The sequence below is a fragment of the Pempheris klunzingeri genome, chromosome 23, assembly GCF_042242105.1.
Source record: "Pempheris klunzingeri isolate RE-2024b chromosome 23, fPemKlu1.hap1, whole genome shotgun sequence".
Lineage (NCBI taxonomy): Eukaryota > Metazoa > Chordata > Actinopteri > Acropomatiformes > Pempheridae > Pempheris > Pempheris klunzingeri.
Window position 1 is genome coordinate 6,053,770 of NC_092034.1, and position 8,669 is coordinate 6,062,438.

At 40.9% G+C, this 8,669-nt stretch overlaps 1 long non-coding RNA gene across 1 annotated transcript; it reads right to left on the reverse strand.

Moving 5' to 3' along the window:
• On the reverse strand, positions 1–1,923 carry LOC139223039 (uncharacterized). Its single transcript, XR_011585955.1, has 4 exons — positions 1,857–1,923; positions 1,392–1,614; positions 974–1,246; positions 1–610 (listed from the first exon to the last, which is right to left on the reverse strand). It is a non-coding gene; the product is annotated as an uncharacterized lncRNA (long non-coding RNA).
• Positions 1,924–8,669: the final 6,746 nt, after the last annotated feature.

Below are 8,669 nucleotides of genomic sequence, written 5' to 3' on the forward strand. Positions count from 1 at the left end.
CCACAGCTCTGCATTATTTATTTATTTATTAATTTATTAATTCATTCATATTTATTTATTTAATTATTTAAGTTAAACCTGGATTCACTGACTGTGAATCTGCCCAAAGAAAACTCTGGAGGGACTAGTTTTTGGCAAAACATCCCGGAGGGTTGACTCAGCATGTTTGCTCTCTGTGTGGCTCAAGAGTTAGAAATTTAAACACAGGAACCTGAAGCCAGAGGGTGCAGATTTAAGTGGCTGCGACATGATGACATGCAACTGTTTTAATGGCGATGTAAACACAGATTAAAGCTGATTCTGTATTAACAAACTTAAAAAACAAATACAGTAAAGAGACAGAAAATTCTACTTTGTAGGGTTTTTGAAATGTATCAACAAATATTTGCACACACACACACACGCACACACACACACACACACACACAGAGTAACGAGCACAAACTGAGACAAACATTTCATTTCATTTTATCAAAGGATTTTACTTATATCCTTTTTACTGTCAGACAACAGCTCATTGGTTTTAATGCTGAAATGCACCTCTTATGCGTATATACCGTGGTGGTCATGGCGATACCCGTAGTGCCGAAGATCACACGTTATAGGAGAGCTGCAGAGGAAGAGCAGATAAACACACATGAATACACAGACTACAAAACATGAGAATAATGATTTATTTTCTCTAAATGTGTGCAAGGAAGGTTGGTGTGTTGGTCGCTCAGTGATCTCTATGTCATGTTCTGAGTCTAAATGTTATGTTTGCTGAATATTTGGTAGAATATGTCACAGATGTACGGTCCCACTGTACACCCTTGTCCCCATGAAGATGAAACATTAATCAAATAATTAAACAATCTTTAGAGAACACGTTGAGGAGAGATAGAGACAGGTGTAGTGCAAATAAATTATTTACAATTGAAGATGACGTAAAAGTGCGGATAGAAGAAGTTATGTATGTTGCATTGCTACGTACGAGCAGGATGTTGTGATTCAGCCTTTGCAGCTTATTCGGCATCCTGAAGCATATCAAGCTCGGCCTGGTCCTCCTGGTAGTCCGCATCTTTGAAATGTTCCATGTCGAACTCCTCATTTCCGTACGAGTCCATCTCGAGCTCCATGTCTCCGAAGGACTCCGTCTTGAGCTCCTCATCTGCTGCTGGCTCCTCGATAGCAGGGTCAAGCTGTGGCTCTTTAACTGCGGAGGCATCAAGCGCTGGCTTCTCAGCTTTAACCTCATCCTGTTTGGCTGAAGCAGAAACTGTAGTTAGTTAGACGTGTAGTTGCATCCATAAATTGTTTGTTGGGACAAAGACTTTGACAGCTTAACATGTACATACAGAGTTATGAGTGAATCAATACATCAGACACACCAGGTTTTATTATTTAGTTACCTTGTGCGGCGTCGTTTGGTGCTGATGCTGGTACTAGTGCTGATGCTGGTACTGGTGCTGACGCTGGTGCTGATGCTGGTACTGGTGCTGGTGCCAGTGCTGGTGCCAGTGCTGGTGCCAGTGCTGGTGCCAGTGCCGGTGCCAGTGCTGGTGCCAGTGCCGGTGCCGCCTTGATCGCAGCCGCAAAAGCCAAGACCAGCAGCAAAATGTGGATCTTCATTTTCTACAAAGGAAAAAAATCTTTGATTTAATCTTTATTTAGTCGGGCAGTTTCATTGAGATTAAGATCTCAATTACAAGAGAGACCTGAGAATAAGCAACATTCACAAAAACACACAGAACAAGAAATTACACAATAATTAGAGAGTCAACAAATATACTAAAAATACTATCAAATGGAGCGTGTGTCTAATAACTGACTCTGTTGGGTCTTTGTAAAGAGTCACACAAAGGTCCTGTACTCACCTTCTGTTTGCAGCAGCTCTCAGGTACAAAGATCTTCAACTCAAATCAGGAGTATTCTGACTTTCTGACTGATGCACGTTGAATTATGCTCTTTTCAGCTAAGTATATTTGTTCAGTGCTTGTGATGTGACCTCAGCGTCCAATGAAAAGTTTCCACATGTTTTGCTAGTCAGTGACAAACAATGCTCCGAGGCATACGATGTAGAGCCAAGCTGTGACAGCTGGGATCAACAACTAATTAAACTAAATGTATTCCATCTCACGTTTATTCCCTAATGTCAAACAATATGTTTGGAAGACCCTTGATAGAATAAAAATAAATCAGATTGTCTAACTTCTGTTACTGCTACTGCTGTTATACTACGGTACAACCGCCACCACAACAGTCTCCAGTTATCAACTGTTGTTTCATCTGTTTGTTTTTCTTGAAAATATCAAACATGGAGATATTTGTTACTTTTGGATACTGCATTTGTACCTGCACCCCCAGTGATGAAGATTGTTTAGAGAAAAAAGTTAATAACTGGAATGTTTGTTCTTGCATCTCTTGTGGGGCTCAGGAAAGAGCAGGGTCAGATTTTATTAACTGTAGCTAGCAAATAAGTTAACGTTAGCTCGGTTGAAAACGGTCCCAGCTGACATTTTAAGGTTTCAAGCAAGCTTATAAAACTAGAAGCCTGTTTACCTTAATAATAACTTGCAGCAAAACTGAGGCTAAAGCTGCTTGGAAATCCAGAAACAGCTTTGTTCTTGCATTGCAGTGCTGAATTAGTCAGTCCGAGCCCTCTGTGTAAGATCCAACTGTGTTTGTCCTGTTTTGTCCTCACTTTTAACGTTGTTTTAGCGAAACCTGTCACCCCACAAACCTACATAGTTTAGCTCCATGGCCTTGGATGTTGTCACTGTGGTTAGAAAGACAGATTAGAGCACACACACACACACCATGATCCATTCCTCACACTTTTGCTCCTGTGATTTGGTGTTGATAACATTTAAATTGCTTTTGCTGTGATACCTACTGAAATTGAGATTTGGACGTGCTATAGTGAATCTTGGGATTAAAACAAATTTGCACAATCAAGGGCACTAAAGCAAAATCTGAACATCTTTAAGATATAATATCCTATGTTTTCAATCTACTTATTATATCTACATGCACGTTTCATGAGTTAAAGTGCACCAAACAGGTTTTTATTCAGCACACGAGCACAGACACTAAACATATAATGCTGTTTCCCAGAGGAAGTTCCCACTACTGCGTCTATACAAATGAACACAACATTATGTTCTTTTTCTCAGGACATGCCCAGAGCTAAACATTTAGATAACACCTTGTCAGTTGATGTTTGTTTTAGACCAGCATCTCCAGCACTGGATCAGTTGTGAGATGATGTGTCACTCCAGCATGCACTTGGTTCTGAGCTATAGGCAAATTATCAGATTATTTGATGTTAAACGTGAAAGAATTGGGGGAAAATATCTCACTTTACTGGGTGGAGAAGGAGCAGAAATTAAATCGACAGCTGACTTTTATATCCAAGCCCCAGTCTCTCTGTGTCCTTGACTTTCTTTCTGTTTTACGCAAATTTACTTAATAGTTCACCAATTTTTTTGATCAAATGTTCCTGACTTTTAGACAGTCAAGCCTAATATTTTCTAGTCTAGTCTAATATTTTTAGATATTTGCGTTTCAACTGTCTGCTCCCTTTGAGCTCTCCCCTGAGGGTCAGCGTCAGGAAACAGAAACAAATATTTATTTTTGAGTTTTGAGTTATAATCTTTCTGCGTTTGTATTGGGACTGCAGTGTTAGCGCACGGCTGTTTTACAAGTCAGTTAACAAACAATGCAACAAGGCTCAAGCACCTCTGATTCTCACATCCATCTTCCTCCTGTATCATGCATTTTAATTATTCTTTAACATCTACTGTGCATTAATCTAAAACTAAAAGCGATTTATAGCATCTTCAACAAAATCTTTTAGAAAGCACGCTGATGTTTAACACATTAAAGTATTTTATGAATTCAAGAAGTCTATGACACATTGTCAGCGTAATGCCGCCCGTAAGAGATATGTTTGGAAACGCCCTTCACACCCAAGGGGTCAAGAAGCTTGACATCCCTCAACAACAGGCTGTATTCATGAAACATTACAACACCGACATCATCCATAGCGAGCAGGTCCCTGGCATTAGACAAGGTTGCTCTCAGCTGTGTCATGAGTGGGTCTTCAGAGGAGATAATTAGTCAGGAAGTTTACTGGGAGAATAACTAGAGTGAGATAAAACGTGTCCTGAATAAGGCCAAACATCTAACGTGTCATTTCCTCGTATTCAGAAACCACTTTGAATTCCAGTGTGGCTTTGTGCCTCTGACCTGTGACCACGAGAGGGAGACAGGCGTCTGGTAGTAAGTCAGGACTCAAACACACACACACACACACACACACACACACACACACACACACACACACACACACACACACACACACAGACACAAGCTGAGAAAGTCTTATTTCATGAGACAAACTTAAAGCCTTAAAAAAGACTGAAATCACTACTTTGAGTAGTGAGTACGAGGTAAGAATAAGTAAAAGGTTACTTGAGGTACTTGTAATTTACTTGTACTCTCTGGAGTTAGACTACAACATGAACTAAGGTTTGCTACAACAGTGCCTTCTTTTAAAAACATAAAACATATTTTTTTGCAAGCTTTTAATTAGGTTTTAAGTGTGTTGTTAATGGGTAACGCCTTTATTTTAGAATCAGCATTATCATTATTATTACTCCCTTTTTAATGATAATGATAATAATAATATCTTCTCATCTTTTTCCATTTTCATTGTAATACTTTCTCAATTAAGTTTTTATAATCCCCTATAATTGCCTAATGTCAGCTGGATTGGCTCCAGCCCCCCTCGACCCTGAAGAATAAGCGGTACAGACAATGGATGGATGGATGATCTTTTGATTCGCCTTTATTTTGAAGCACATAGAGTCTATGCCTGACGTATGAAATATGCTATATAAATAAACTTTGTTTGCCATTTTCTACAACTTTTTAGGCCACAAAGTCCGACAAAGCCAGAGGCTTTTTACACTGTAAAACTACTGGAGCTCAAAAGAAGGAATGTTGTGATTTCACTCATTTTACTCCTGATTCATTGATACGGCCAATTTAGTAATACCAAGTCAGCTTTAATATTGTTTCTTATCCATTTCCTTACACAGCAGCTCGGTGCTACAGTAAACCTGCATTAATTCATTCATTTAAACATATCTGAGTGTAGAATAGCTCTGCTTTAAGGAGCTACAGTTAGTGATTCTGTGGAGAGGAGTATCAGTGTGGATCTACTGAAGCTGTTAACTCTAGTAACAAAACTGGATCTTTTTTCCTCCAAGCAGCAGAACTTGAGAGGTCAGCTTAGCGAGCACAAAACCACAGGAAAAGATGCAATAAAAAGCGAGCGACGTGCTGGGTGGGGGTGGGGATGCTCTGATAGGTAGGAGGAGGGGTCTTTTACATGTCTGCGAGCAGCTACCCCCTCCAGTGTTCCATAATTTGTCCATGTGTCCCTCTAATCAATATCGATACATCATTAAATCACCAGCTAGAATATCTGTGACATCTGTGTGTAAATATTGTGTATTTTTATATCTCATAAATTTTTATCTCACAAATAAAATGTGCCTTTTGTCTAGTTTGATCCTTTGATAGCTGCTGAAACAGACAAGAGAAGAGCTAACCTGCTGTAATCTGCACACTGTGGGAAACACGCTGAAGCCTTAAACGTCTGAGGAGCAGAGTCCTGCCGGGCTGCTCGGTCGCTGAATGGAGTCAAGAGGTCACGGCAGAAGCAGAGCAGGAGAGCTGGCATGATGCAGCATGATGTGACCTTTAGAGGGGGGGTTTCCTCAGCTGCAGGGAAACACTACGTGTCAAAGGTCACATTCAAGAGTATTGGAACAATATGTGGGGCTGTGTGTAGCGATTTTCAACGGGTCTGTTGATAACTGAGTAGAGACACCACACTCAGTGTTTGGGGGCATTTGAGAGTTCAACAATGTGAGAGATGTCCTAAAATGACAACTATACAAAACATAAACACTTGATTTCAGTAACAAGATGTCCTTCTTTTTGGTGGAACCCACACCCCAAACTTTACATTTCCTGCTGCACTAATTCCATAGGACAAATAGGAACGTTTTCCATCCAACAATTTAGTTTCCTAGTGAGTACTGAGCGTCTATAGTTCATAAATGACTGTTAAATCCTCACATGGCTGCTAATGTAGCCACAAAACAAGGCTTCTATATTTGCTTGCACTGAATGACTACAGGTATTGTTAGCTACAGTGCTGTGGTGTTCAAGGCATTTTAACTACGCCATTGAAAATCCATTCCCACTCGCTTTTGACAAATTACAAACAGCCTTAAGTTTAAGAGTCTCCATTAGTCACATCATTTGACACATGACAAGCATCTCCCCGAAACCTCATGTAGGCTGCTTTTATCTATTTTTTTTTTTGGTCACGAATCTTTTACCGTATCTTTGATGAAAACATTATATTGCGTCATTGAATTTGTACTGCAGCCACAGTCGGCACACACACACACATTGGTCCCTGTAAACTAGTACATGCGAATCGTTTCAGTGCGTTTACAAGCTGACAGAAAAAAAACTTGACACATAACAGAAAAGGGTTTTTTTTGTCAGCGGCTGTTGTGCAACTGTTACAAAACTCTTATTTTTCAGCTGATATGTCTTACAACTGTTGGGGGGCCAGAAAGAGAACCTGATCTGTCCACTGGCTGACTGAATGAAAAAAAGAAAGCAAATCTCTTTTTTAAATAGTAAATTTAAGAAGGTAAATGCGTTGACCACAGAATAAACGACACGTCTGTACTGCACATTTCATAGTTCATACATATTCTCGTGATTCAGCATAAACACTAGCTGATTCAACCTATGAAAGATTCAAGAGTCAATACTTCATTGCCATTTTAGTATAGTTGACAGGATTTTGCTTTGGTGGGGAAAAGAAATAAAAACCTCACATTGCACACAGTAACTTCAATGGGCCATAAAACGAGTGATTAAAAAAGAATAACACTCATAATGATAATGATAAAGGTAAAGGTAGAGGGCCGATGTGCTCTAATGATAGTCCACTGCTACTTCTTTTGTCTGGCTGCTCACCAGTCCACCAGAGGGGAAACGTCTCGTCTGTCAGCTGTTTCGTTAATTAGAAGACACACAGAGTGAGAAACACTGTCACCATCTTGGCAGGCAAGATGGACGAGAATATGTCCCGGCATGTTTCGGTGGCGGTTTTACACAAGTGCCACTTTCTTTTCTGATAAGTGCACACACAGAGCAGTGCCGTCCTTCTCCCTTAGCCTGACTTTTTTTTTCATATATCTTTGTCACCTGCAAACCACCGGTGATCAGACTGTGGACATCCCAGACAGACGATGCCAAATGCAGCAAGAACCGTTTGTATTTGTATCCAAGCTGGAGGCAGCTTCAACTTTAGCTTCAACACCTTAGTGATGTTCACCTTCTCCAGTCTGTCAAAATTAAACAACCTGCTGCTCTCATTACAGGAACATACAAAGCCCAACCAGGGACTGCTTAGATTCACATAGATCTATCAACCTCCTAGATTTTATTTTCTTTGTAGGTTTTCATACAATGTAAGTTTTCATTGACTTTGTTTTTTTGGAGTTGTATTTATTTTGGTGTAGATATATCTAAGAAAACAGAAAGCAGCCCGTAGGACAGAGCAATGTTTTATTGACACAGTCTTTGTTTTATTAATGCTTCATTGATTATTACTGGGGGTCGTCATAGGTGTAATTACTTCCCATCATTTGCTACATCATTCTAGAACATTTGATGTTGCTTTAACAACGTTGCCGTCTCTGTGCGCTCATTTCATGCTTGCGACATCACCGACAGCATTTGAAGGCAGCACTGCCGGGAGTCAACCGAAGAGAAACACTGCGCATGCCCACAGCATCCTCCACCCGGTCGGCATGGTGAGAAACGCTGCAGAGCAGGTGCTGATGCGCAGAAAATCATCTTTCTAGCGCATTTTTGTGGAGCAGACGTCCGGGGTGAACACAGTGTGCGAGGACTTTTTGACTCCGCAGGTTAACTGCCTGCTCTCCTCCTCCTCCGGCGGCCCCATGGTGGGAGGAGGAAGGAGGGAGGAGGGAGGCGGGAGTGGGGGTGGATGCAGCCTTATCAATAGCAGGTTGCCTCAGATGATCCAGTTCAAACTAGTTCTGCTTTTCACATGCGACTCCACACATCCACAAAGAGCTGCAGGCTTACAGCCAACACACGAGTTCATATGAAATCAGTGAAAATACTTTAAAAACTTTAACGCGTTAATATTCATTAAAGATATTACTTTGTGCCAGTTATGCGCAAAACGGTGTTGGAACAGTTTATACTAATTTGGACATGGACCCTCTGATTCCCAGCAGTGTCTATCTGCACAGCATCCTCACATTAATAATATCTTATGTCACTATCCCCATTAACTGTTAATGCAATTTCATTCCCTCATCATTACACTGAGGAGGTGAAAATAAAAGCGCACACATATCGTGGCAGCATTTTAGTCCATGAAAGCTTGACTCTGTATAATAACAGTCACGGTTAATTACAGGGAGTGTCGGGGGACAACAAAGGGCCGGATCGAGCAGCATCACCACCACCGCCGCCGCCACAGTCGTGCGTAATACAGTCGCCGCTGGTGGTTAGCGCACGGCGCAGGTCGCCGACAGATGGGCTAATGGGAGGTT